General features: G+C 26.7%; 1 protein-coding gene across 1 annotated transcript in view; it reads right to left on the bottom strand.

Annotated features, from left to right (window-relative positions):
- Positions 1-12,500, bottom strand: part of LOC133110501 (SH3 and cysteine-rich domain-containing protein 3-like) — a 36,578-nt gene that overhangs the window by 3,395 nt on the left and 20,683 nt on the right. The window lies entirely within an intron of this gene.

Raw genomic sequence — 12,500 nt, 5'->3', positions numbered from 1 at the left:
ATTATACTCTGTAATCTTTACACTCTGTCATGATTATACTCTGTAATAATTACACTTTGTAATCATTATACTCTGTAATTATTATACTCTGTGATAATTACACTCTGTAATAATTACACTCTGTAATCATTATACTCTGTAATAATTACACTCTGTAATCATTACACTCTGTAATTATTATACTCTGATAATTACACTCTATAATCATGATACACTGTAATCATTACACTCTGTCATCATTATACTCTGTAATAATTACACTCTGGAATCATTACACTCTGTAATTATTATACTCTGTGATAATTACACTCTGCAATAATTACACTCTGTAATCATTATACTCTGTAATAATTACACTCTGTAATAATTACACTCTGTAATCATTACACTCTGTAATTATTATACTCTGTGATAATTACACTCTGTAATCATGATACACTGTAATCATTACACTCTGTCATCATTATACTCTGTAATCATTTCTCTGTAATTATTATACTCTGTAATCATTACTCTGTAATCATTATACTCTATAATCTTTACACTCTGTAACCATTACACTCTGTCATGATTATACTCTGTAATAATTACACTCTGTAATTATTATACTCTGTGATAATTACACTCTGTAATCATTACACTCTGTAATTATTATACTCTGTAATCATTACACTGTAATCATTATACTCTGTAATTATTCTACTCTGTAATCATTATACACTGTAATTATTCTACTCTGTAATCATTATACTCTGTAATCATTACTCTGTAATTATTATACTCTGTGATAATTACACTCTGTAATAATTACACTCTGTAATTATTATACTCTGTGATGATTACAATCTGTAATCATTATACTCTGTAATCATTACACTCTGTAAACATTACACTGTAATCATTATGCTCTGTAATAATTACACACTGTAATCATTATACTCTGAAATCATTACACTCTGTAATCAGTATACACTATAAAAATTATACTCTGTGATAATTACATTCTGTAATAATTATACTCTGTAATCATTACACTCTGTCATGATTATACTCTGTAATAATTACACTCTGTAATTATTATACTCTGTAATCATTATGCTCTGTAATAATTACACTCTGTAAACATTATACTCTGTAATCATTACTCTAATTATTATACTCTGTGATAATAACACTCTGTAATCATTATACTGTGTAATCATTACACTGTAATCATTATACTGTGTAATCATTACACTCTGTAATCATTATACGCTGTTATAATTACACTCTGTTATCATTATACAGTGTAATCATTACACTCTGTAACCATTATACACGGTTATAATTACACTCTGTAATTATTATACTCTGTGATAATTACACTCTGTGATAATTACACTCTGTAATCATTATACTCTGTAATCATTATACTCTGTAAACATTACACTGTAATCATTATGCTCTGTAATAATTACACACTGTAATCATTATACTCTGGAATCATTATATTCTGTAATAATTACACACTGTAATCATTATACTCTGGAATCATTTCTTTGTAATTATTATACTCTGTAATCATTAAACTCTGTAATCATTATACTCTGTAATCATTATACTCTGTAATCATTAAACTCTATAATCATTATACTCTGTAATACTTGTACTCTGTAATCATTAAACTCTGTAATACTTATACTCTGTAATCATTACACTCTGTAATCATTATACTCTGTAATCATTACTCTCTGTAATAATTACACACTGTAATTATTATACTCTGTAATCACAATACTCTGTAATCACAATACTCTGTAATCATTATACGCTGTTATCATTACTCTGTAATTATTATACTCTGTAATCATTACTCTGTAATCATTACACTCTGTAATTATTATACTCTGTGATAATTACACTCTGTAATCATTTCTCTGTAATTATTATACTCTGTAATCATTACTCTGTAATCATTACACTCTGTAATTATTATACTCTGTGATAATTACACTCTGTAATCATTACACTCTGTAATTATTATACTCTGTGATAATTACACTCTGCAATAATTACACTCTGTAATCATTATACTCTGTAATAATTACACTCTGTAATCATTACACTCTGTAATTATTATACTCTGTGATAATTACACTCTGTAATCATGATACACTGTAATCATTACACTCTGTCATCATTATACTCTGTAATCATTTCTCTGTAATTATTATACTCTGTAATCATTACTCTGTAATCATTATACTCTATAATCTTTACACTCTGTAACCATTACACTCTGTCATGATTATACTCTGTAATAATTACACTCTGTAATTATTATACTCTGTGATAATTACACTCTGTAATCATTACACTCTGTAATTATTATACTCTGTAATCATTACACTGTAATCATTATACTCTGTAATTATTCTACTCTGTAATCATTATACACTGTAATTATTCTACTCTGTAATCATTATACTCTGTAATCATTACTCTGTAATTATTATACTCTGTGATAATTACACTCTGTAATAATTACACTCTGTAATTATTATACTCTGTGATGATTACAATCTGTAATCATTATACTCTGTAATCATTACACTCTGTAAACATTACACTGTAATCATTATGCTCTGTAATAATTACACACTGTAATCATTATACTCTGAAATCATTACACTCTGTAATCAGTATACACTATAATAATTATACTCTGTGATAATTACATTCTGTAATAATTATACTCTGTAATCATTACACTCTGTCATGATTATACTCTGTAATAATTACACTCTGTAATTATTATACTCTGTAATCATTATGCTCTGTAATAATTACACTCTGTAAACATTATACTCTGTAATCATTACTCTAATTATTATACTCTGTGATAATAACACTCTGTAATCATTATACTGTGTAATCATTACACTGTAATCATTATACTGTGTAATCATTACACTCTGTAATCATTATACGCTGTTATAATTACACTCTGTTATCATTATACAGTGTAATCATTACACTCTGTAACCATTATACACGGTTATAATTACACTCTGTAATTATTATACTCTGTGATAATTACACTCTGTGATAATTACACTCTGTAATCATTATACTCTGTAATCATTATACTCTGTAAACATTACACTGTAATCATTATGCTCTGTAATAATTACACACTGTAATCATTATACTCTGGAATCATTATATTCTGTAATAATTACACACTGTAATCATTATACTCTGGAATCATTTCTTTGTAATTATTATACTCTGTAATCATTAAACTCTGTAATCATTATACTCTGTAATCATTATACTCTGTAATCATTAAACTCTATAATCATTATACTCTGTAATACTTGTACTCTGTAATCATTAAACTCTGTAATACTTATACTCTGTAATCATTACACTCTGTAATCATTATACTCTGTAATCATTACTCTCTGTAATAATTACACACTGTAATTATTATACTCTGTAATTACAATACTCTGTAATCACAATACTCTGTAATCATTATACGCTGTTATCATTACTCTGTAATTATTATACTCTGTAATCATTTCTCTGTAATTATTATACTCTGTAATCATTACTCTGTAATCATTACACTCTGTAATTATTATACTCTGTGATAATTACACTCTGTAATCATTTCTCTGTAATTATTATACTCTGTAATCATTACTCTGTAATCATTACACTCTGTAATTATTATACTCTGTGATAATTACACTCTGTAATAATTACACTCTGTAATCATTATACTCTGTAATAATTACACTCTGTAATCATTACACTCTGTAATTATTATACTCTGTGATAATTACACTCTGTAATCATGATACACTGTAATCATTACACTCTGTCATCATTATACTCTGTAATCATTTCTCTGTAATTATTATACTCTGTAATCATTACTCTGTAATCATTATACTCTGTAATCTTTACACTCTGTAACCATTACACTCTGTCATGATTATACTCTGTAATAATTACACTCTGTAATTATTATACGATGTAATTATTACACTCTGTAATCATTATACTCTGTGATAATTACACTATAATCATTATACTCTGTAATTATTCTACTCTGTAATCATTATACAATGTAATTATTCTACTCTGTAATCATTATACTCTGTAATCATTACTCTGTAATTATTATACTCTGTGATAATTACACTCTGTAATAATTACACTCTGTAATTATTATACTCTGTGATGATTACACTCTGTAATCATTATACTCTGTAATCATTACACTCTGTAAACATTACATTGTAATCATTATGCTCTGTAATAATTACACACTGTAATCATTATACTCTGGAATCATTATAGTCTGTAATAATTACACACTGTAATCATTATACTCTGTAATCATTTCTCTGTAATTACTATACTCTGTAATCATTACACTCTGCAATCTTTACACTCTGCAATCATTATACTCTGTAATAATTACACTCTGTAATCATTATACACCTTAATCAGTACACTCTGTCATCATTCTACTATGTAATCGTTACACTGTAATCATTATACTCTGAAATCATTACACTCTGTAATCATTATACACTATAATAATTATACTCTGTGATAATTACATTCTGTAATAATTATACTCTGTAATCATTACACTGTAATTATTATACTGTGTAATCATTACACTCTGTAATCATTATACGCTGTTATAATTACACTCTGTAATCATTATACTCTGTAATCATTACACTCTGTAAACATTACACTGTAATCATTATGCTCTGTAATAATTACACACTGTAATCATTATACTCTGGAATCATTATACTCGGTAATAATTACACACTGTAATCATTATACTCTGTAATCATTATACTCTGTAATCATTAAACTCTATAATCATTATACTCTGTAATACTTGTACTCTGTAATCATTATACTCTGTAATCATTATACTCTGTAATACTTATACTCTGTAATCATTACACTCTGTAATCATTATACTCTGTAATCATTACTCTCTGTAATAATTACACACTGTAATTATTATACGCTGTAATCACAATACTCTGTAATCACAATACTCTGTAAAAATTACACACTGTAATTATTATACGCTGTAATGACAATACTCTGTAATCACAATACTCTATAATCATTATACGCTGTTATCATTACTCTGTAATTATTATACTCTGTAATCATTTCTCTGTAATTATTATACTCTGTAATCATTACTCTGTAATCATTATACTCTGTAATCTTTACACTCTGTCATGATTATACTCTGTAATCTTTACACTCTGTCATGATTATACTCTGTAATAATTACACCCTGTAATCATTATACTCTGTAATCATTACACTCTGGAATCATTTCACTCTGTAATTATTATACTCTGTGATAATTACACTCTGTAATAATTACACTCTGTAATCATTATACTCTGTTATAATTACACTCTGTAATCATTACACTCTGTAATTATTATACTCTGTGATAATTACACTCTGTAATCATGATACACTGTAATCATTACACTCTGTCATCATTATACTCTGTAATCATTACTCTGTAATTATTATACTCTGTAATCATTACTCTGTAATCATTATACTCTGTAATCTTCACACTCTGTAACCATTACACTCTGTCATGATTATACTCTAATAATTACACTCTGTAATTATTATACAATGTAATAATTACACTCTGTAATTATTATACTCTGTGATAATTACACTCTGTAATCATTACACTCTGTAATTATTATACTCTGTAATCATTACACTGTAATCATTATACTCTGTAATTATTCTACTCTGTAATCATTATACACTGTAATTATTCTACTCTGTAATCATTATACTCTGTAATCATTACTCTGTAATTATTATACTCTGTGATAATTACACTCTGTAATAATTACACACTGTAATCATTATACTCTGGAATCATTTCTTTGTAATTATTATACTCTGTAATCATTATACTCTGTAATAATTACACACTGTAATCATTATACACTGTAATCATTACACTCTGTCGTCATTATACTCTGTAATCATTACACTCTGTAAACAGTACACTGTAATCATTATGCTCTGTAATAATTACACACTGTAATCATTATACTCTGGAATCATTACTCTAATTATTATACTCTGTGATAATAACACTCTGTAGTCATTATACTCTGTAATCATTACACTGTAATCATTATACTCTGTAATCATTACACTGTAATCATTATACTCTGTAATCATTACAATGTAATCATTATACTCTGTAATCATTATACGCTGTAATAATTACACTCTGTAATCATTATACGCTGTAATAATTACACTCTGTAATTATTATACTCTGTAATCATTATACGCTGTAATAATTATACTCTAATTATTATACTCTGTGAAAATTACACTCTGTAATCATTATACTCTGGAATCATTTCTCTGTAATTATTATACTCTGTAATCATTACACTCTGCAATCATTATACTCTGTAATAATTACGCTCTGTAATCATTATAAACCATAATCATTACACTCTGTCATCATTCTACTATGTAATCGTTACACTGTAATCATTATACTCTGAAATCATTACACTCTGTAATCATTATACACTATAATAATTATACTCTGTGATAATTACATTCTGTAATAATTATACTCTGTAATCATTACACTCTGTCATGATTATACTCTGTAATAATTACACACTGTAATCATTATACTCTGTAATCATTATGCTCTGTAATAATTACACTCTGTAAACATTATACTCTGTAATAATTACTCTGTAATTATTATACTCTGTGATAATAACACTCTGTAATCATTATACTCTGTAATCATTACACTGTAATCATTATAATGTGTAATCATTACACTCTGTAATCATTATACGCTGTAATAATTACACTCTGTAATTATTATACTCTGTGATAATTACACTCTGTAATCATTATACTCTGTAATCATTACACTCTGTAATAATTACACTCTGTAATCATTATACACTGTAATCATTACACTCTGTCATCATTATACTCTGTAATCATTACACTGTAATCATTATACTCTGTAATCATTACACTGTAATCATTATACTCTGTAATCATTACACTGTAATCATTATACTCTGTAATTATTCTACTCTGTAATCATTATACACTGTAATCTTTACACTCTGTAACCATTATACACTATAATAATTACACACTGTAATCATTATACTCTGGAATCATTATACTCTGTAATAATTACACACTGTAATCATTATACTCTGTAATAATTTCTCTGTAATTATTATACTCTGTAATCATTACACTCTGCAATCATAATACTCTGTAATAATTACGCTCTGTAATCATTATACACCATAATCATTACACTCTGTCATCATTCTACTATGTAATCGTTACACTGTAATCATTATACTCTGAAATCATTACACTCTGTAATCATTATACACTATAATAATTATACTCTGTGATAATTACATTCTGTAATAATTATATTCTGTAATCATTACACTCTGTCATGATTATACTCTGTAATCATTACACTGTAGTCATTATACTCTGTAATCATTACACTGTAATCATTATACTCTGTAATCATTACACTGTAATCATTATACTCTGTAATCATTACAATGTAATCATTATACTCTGTAATCATTATACGCTGTAATAATTACACTCTGTAATCATTATACGCTGTAATAATTACACTCTGTAATTATTATACTCTGTAATCATTATACGCTGTAATAATTATACTCTAATTATTATACTCTGTGATAATTACACTCTGTAATCATTATACTCTGGAATCATTTCTCTGTAATTATTATACTCTGTAATCATTACACTCTGCAATCATTATACTCTGTAATAATTACGCTCTGTAATCATTATAAACCATAATCATTACACTCTGTCATCATTCTACTATGTAATCGTTACACTGTAATCATTATACTCTGAAATCATTACACTCTGTAATCATTATACACTATAATAATTATACTCTGTGATAATTACATTCTGTAATAATTATACTCTGTAATCATTACACTCTGTCATGATTATACTCTGTAATAATTACACACTGTAATCATTATACTCTGTAATCATTATGCTCTGTAATAATTACACTCTGTAATAATTACACTCTGTAATCATTATACACTGTAATCATTACACTCTGTCATCATTATACTCTGTAATCATTACACTGTAATCATTATACTCTGTAATCATTACACTGTAATCATTATACTCTGTAATCATTACACTGTAATCATTATACTCTGTAATTATTCTACTCTGTAATCATTATACACTGTAATCTTTACACTCTGTAACCATTATACACTATAATAATTACACACTGTAATCATTATACTCTGGAATCATTATACTCTGTAATAATTACACACTGTAATCATTATACTCTGTAATAATTTCTCTGTAATTATTATACTCTGTAATCATTACACTCTGCAATCATAATACTCTGTAATAATTACGCTCTGTAATCATTATACACCATAATCATTACACTCTGTCATCATTCTACTATGTAATCATTACACTGTAATCATTATACTCTGAAATCATTACACTCTGTAATCATTATACACTATAATAATTATACTCTGTGATAATTACATTCTGTAATAATTATATTCTGTAATCATTACACTCTGTCATGATTATACTCTGTAATCATTACACTGTAGTCATTATACTCTGTAATCATTACACTGTAATCATTATACTCTGTAATCATTACACTGTAATCATTATACTCTGTAATCATTACAATGTAATCATTATACTCTGTAATCATTATACGCTGTAATAATTACACTCTGTAATCATTATACGCTGTAATAATTACACTCTGTAATTATTATACTCTGTAATCATTATACGCTGTAATAATTATACTCTAATTATTATACTCTGTGATAATTACACTCTGTAATCATTATACTCTGGAATCATTTCTCTGTAATTATTATACTCTGTAATCATTACACTCTGCAATCATTATGCTCTGTAATAATTACGCTCTGTAATCATTATAAACCATAATCATTACACTCTGTCATCATTCTACTATGTAATCGTTACACTGTAATCATTATACTCTGAAATCATTACACTCTGTAATCATTATACACTATAATAATTATACTCTGTGATAATTACATTCTGTAATAATTATACTCTGTAATCATTACACTCTGTCATGATTATACTCTGTAATAATTACACACTGTAATCATTATACTCTGTAATCATTATGCTCTGTAATAATTACACTCTGTAAACATTATACTCTGTAATAATTACTCTGTAATTATTATACTCTGTGATAATAACACTCTGTAATCATTATACTCTGTAATCATTACACTGTAATCATTATAATGTGTAATCATTACACTCTGTAATCATTATACGCTGTAATAATTACACTCTGTAATTATTATACTCTGTGATAATTACACTCTGTAATCATTATACTCTGTAATCATTACACTCTGTAATCATTATACACTGTAATCATTACACTCTGTCATCATTATACTCTGTAATCATTACACTGTAATCATTATACTCTGTAATCATTACACTGTAATCATTATACTCTGTAATCATTACACTGTAATCATTATACTCTGTAATTATTCTACTCTGTAATCATTATACACTGTAATCTTTACACTCTGTAACCATTATACACTATAATAATTACACACTGTAATCATTATACTCTGTAATAATTACACACTGTAATCATTATACTCTGTAATCATTTCTCTGTAATTATTATACTCTGTAATCATTACACTCTGCAATCATTATACTCTGTAATAACTACACTCTGTAATCATTATACACCGTAATCATTACACTCTGTCATCATTCTACTATGTAATCGTTACACTGTAATCATTATACTCTGAAATCATTACACTCTCTGTAATCATTATACACTATAATAATTATACTCTGTAATCATTACACTGTAATCATTATACTGTGTAATCATTAAACTCAGTAATCATTATACTGTGTAATCATTATACTCTGGAATCATTATAATCTGTAATCATTACTCTGTAATTATTATACTCTGTGGTAATAACTCTCTGTAATCAATATACTCTGTAATCATTACACTGTAATCATTATGCTCTGTAATAATTACACACTGTAATCATTATACTCTGGAATTATTATACTCTAATAATTACACACTGTAATCATTATACTCTGGAATCATTTCTTTGTAATTATTATACTCTGTAATCATTATACTCTGTAATCATTACACTGTAATCATTATACTCTGTAATCATTACACTGTAATCATTATACTCTGTAATCATTACAATGTAATCATTATACTCTGTAATCATTATACGCTGTAATAATTACACTCTGTAATTATTATACTCTGTAATCATTATACGCTGTAATAATTATACTCTAATTATTATACTCTGTGATAATTACACTCTGTAATAATTATACTCTGGAATAATTTCTCTGTAATTATTATACTCTGGAATCATTACACTCTGTAAACATTACACTGTAATCATTATGCTCTGTAATAATTACACACTGTAATCATTATACTCTGGAATCATTATACTATGTAATCATTTCTCTGTAATTATTATACTCTGTAATCATTACACTCTGCAATCATTATACTCTGTAATAATTACGCTCTGTAATCATTATTCACCATAATCATTACACTCTGTCATCATTCTACTATGTAATCGTTACACTGTAATCATTATACTCTGAAATCATTACACTCTGTAATCAGTATACACTATAATAATTATACTCTGTGATAATTACATTCTGTAATAATTATACTCTGTAATCATTACACTCTGTCATGATTATACTCTGTAATAATTACACTCTGTAATTATTATACTCTGTAATCAATATGCTCTGTAATAATTACACTCTGTAAACATTATACTCTGTAATCATTACTCTGTAATTATTATACTCTGTGATAATAACACTCTGTAATCATTATACTCTGTAATCATTACACTCTGTAAACATTACACTGTAATCTTAATGCTCTGTAATAATTACACACTGTAATCATTATACTCTGGAATCATTATACTCTGTAATAATTACACACTGTAATCATTATACTCTGGAATCATTTCTTTGTAATTATTATACTCTGTAATCATTATACTCTGTAATAATTACACTCTGTAATCATTATACACTGTAATCATTACACTCTGTCATCATTATACTCTGTAATCATTACACTGTAATCATTATACTCTGTAATCATTACACTGTAGTCATTATACTCTGTAATCATTACACTGTAATCATTATACTCTGTAATCATTACAATGTAATCATTATACTCTGTAATCATTACACTCTGTAATCATTATACGCTGTAATAATTACACTCTGTAATCATTATACTCTGTAATCATTATACGCTGTAATAATTACACACTGTAATCATTATACTCTGTAATCATTTCTCTGTAATTATTATACTCTGTGATAATAACACTCTGTAATCATTATACTCTGTAATCATTACTCTGTAATTATTATACTCTGTGATAATAACACTCTGTAATCATTATACTCTGTAATCATTACAATGTAATCATTATACTCTGTAATCATTACACACTGTAATCATTATACGCTGTAATAATTACACTCTGTAATTATTATACTCTGTAATCATTATACGCTGTAATAATTACACTCTAATTATTATACTCTGTGATAATTACACTCTGTAATCATTATTCTCTGTAATCATTACTCTGTAATTATTATACTCTGTGATAATAACACTCTGTAATCATTATACTCTGTAATCATTACTCTGTAATTATTATACTCTGTGATAATAACACTCTGTAATCATTATACTCTGTAATAATTACACTTTGTAATCATTACACTGTAATCATTATGCTCTGTCATAATTACACACTGTAATCATTATACTCTGTAATAATTACACTCTGTAATCATTACACTGTAATCATTATGCTCTGTCATAATTACACACTGTAATCATTATACTCTGGAATCATTTCTCTGTAATTATTATACTCTGTAATCCTCTGTAATCATTACACTCTGTAATCATTATACTCTGGAATAATTACACTCTGTAATCTTTATACACTGTAATCATTACACTCTGTCATCCTTATACTCTGTAATCATTATACTGTAATCATTATACTCTGTCGTCATTATACTGTGTAATCATTACACTCTGTAATCATTGTACGCTGTAATAATTACACTCTCTAATTACTATACTCTGTAATCATTATACTCTGGAATCATTTCTCTGTAATTATTATACTCTGTAATCCTCTGTAATCATTACACTCTGTAATCATTATACTCTGTAATAATTAAACTCTGTAATC

Source organism: Conger conger, chromosome 14, assembly GCF_963514075.1.
Source record: "Conger conger chromosome 14, fConCon1.1, whole genome shotgun sequence".
Taxonomy (NCBI): domain Eukaryota; kingdom Metazoa; phylum Chordata; class Actinopteri; order Anguilliformes; family Congridae; genus Conger; species Conger conger.
This window is presented reverse-complemented; position numbering and strand designations above follow the sequence as displayed.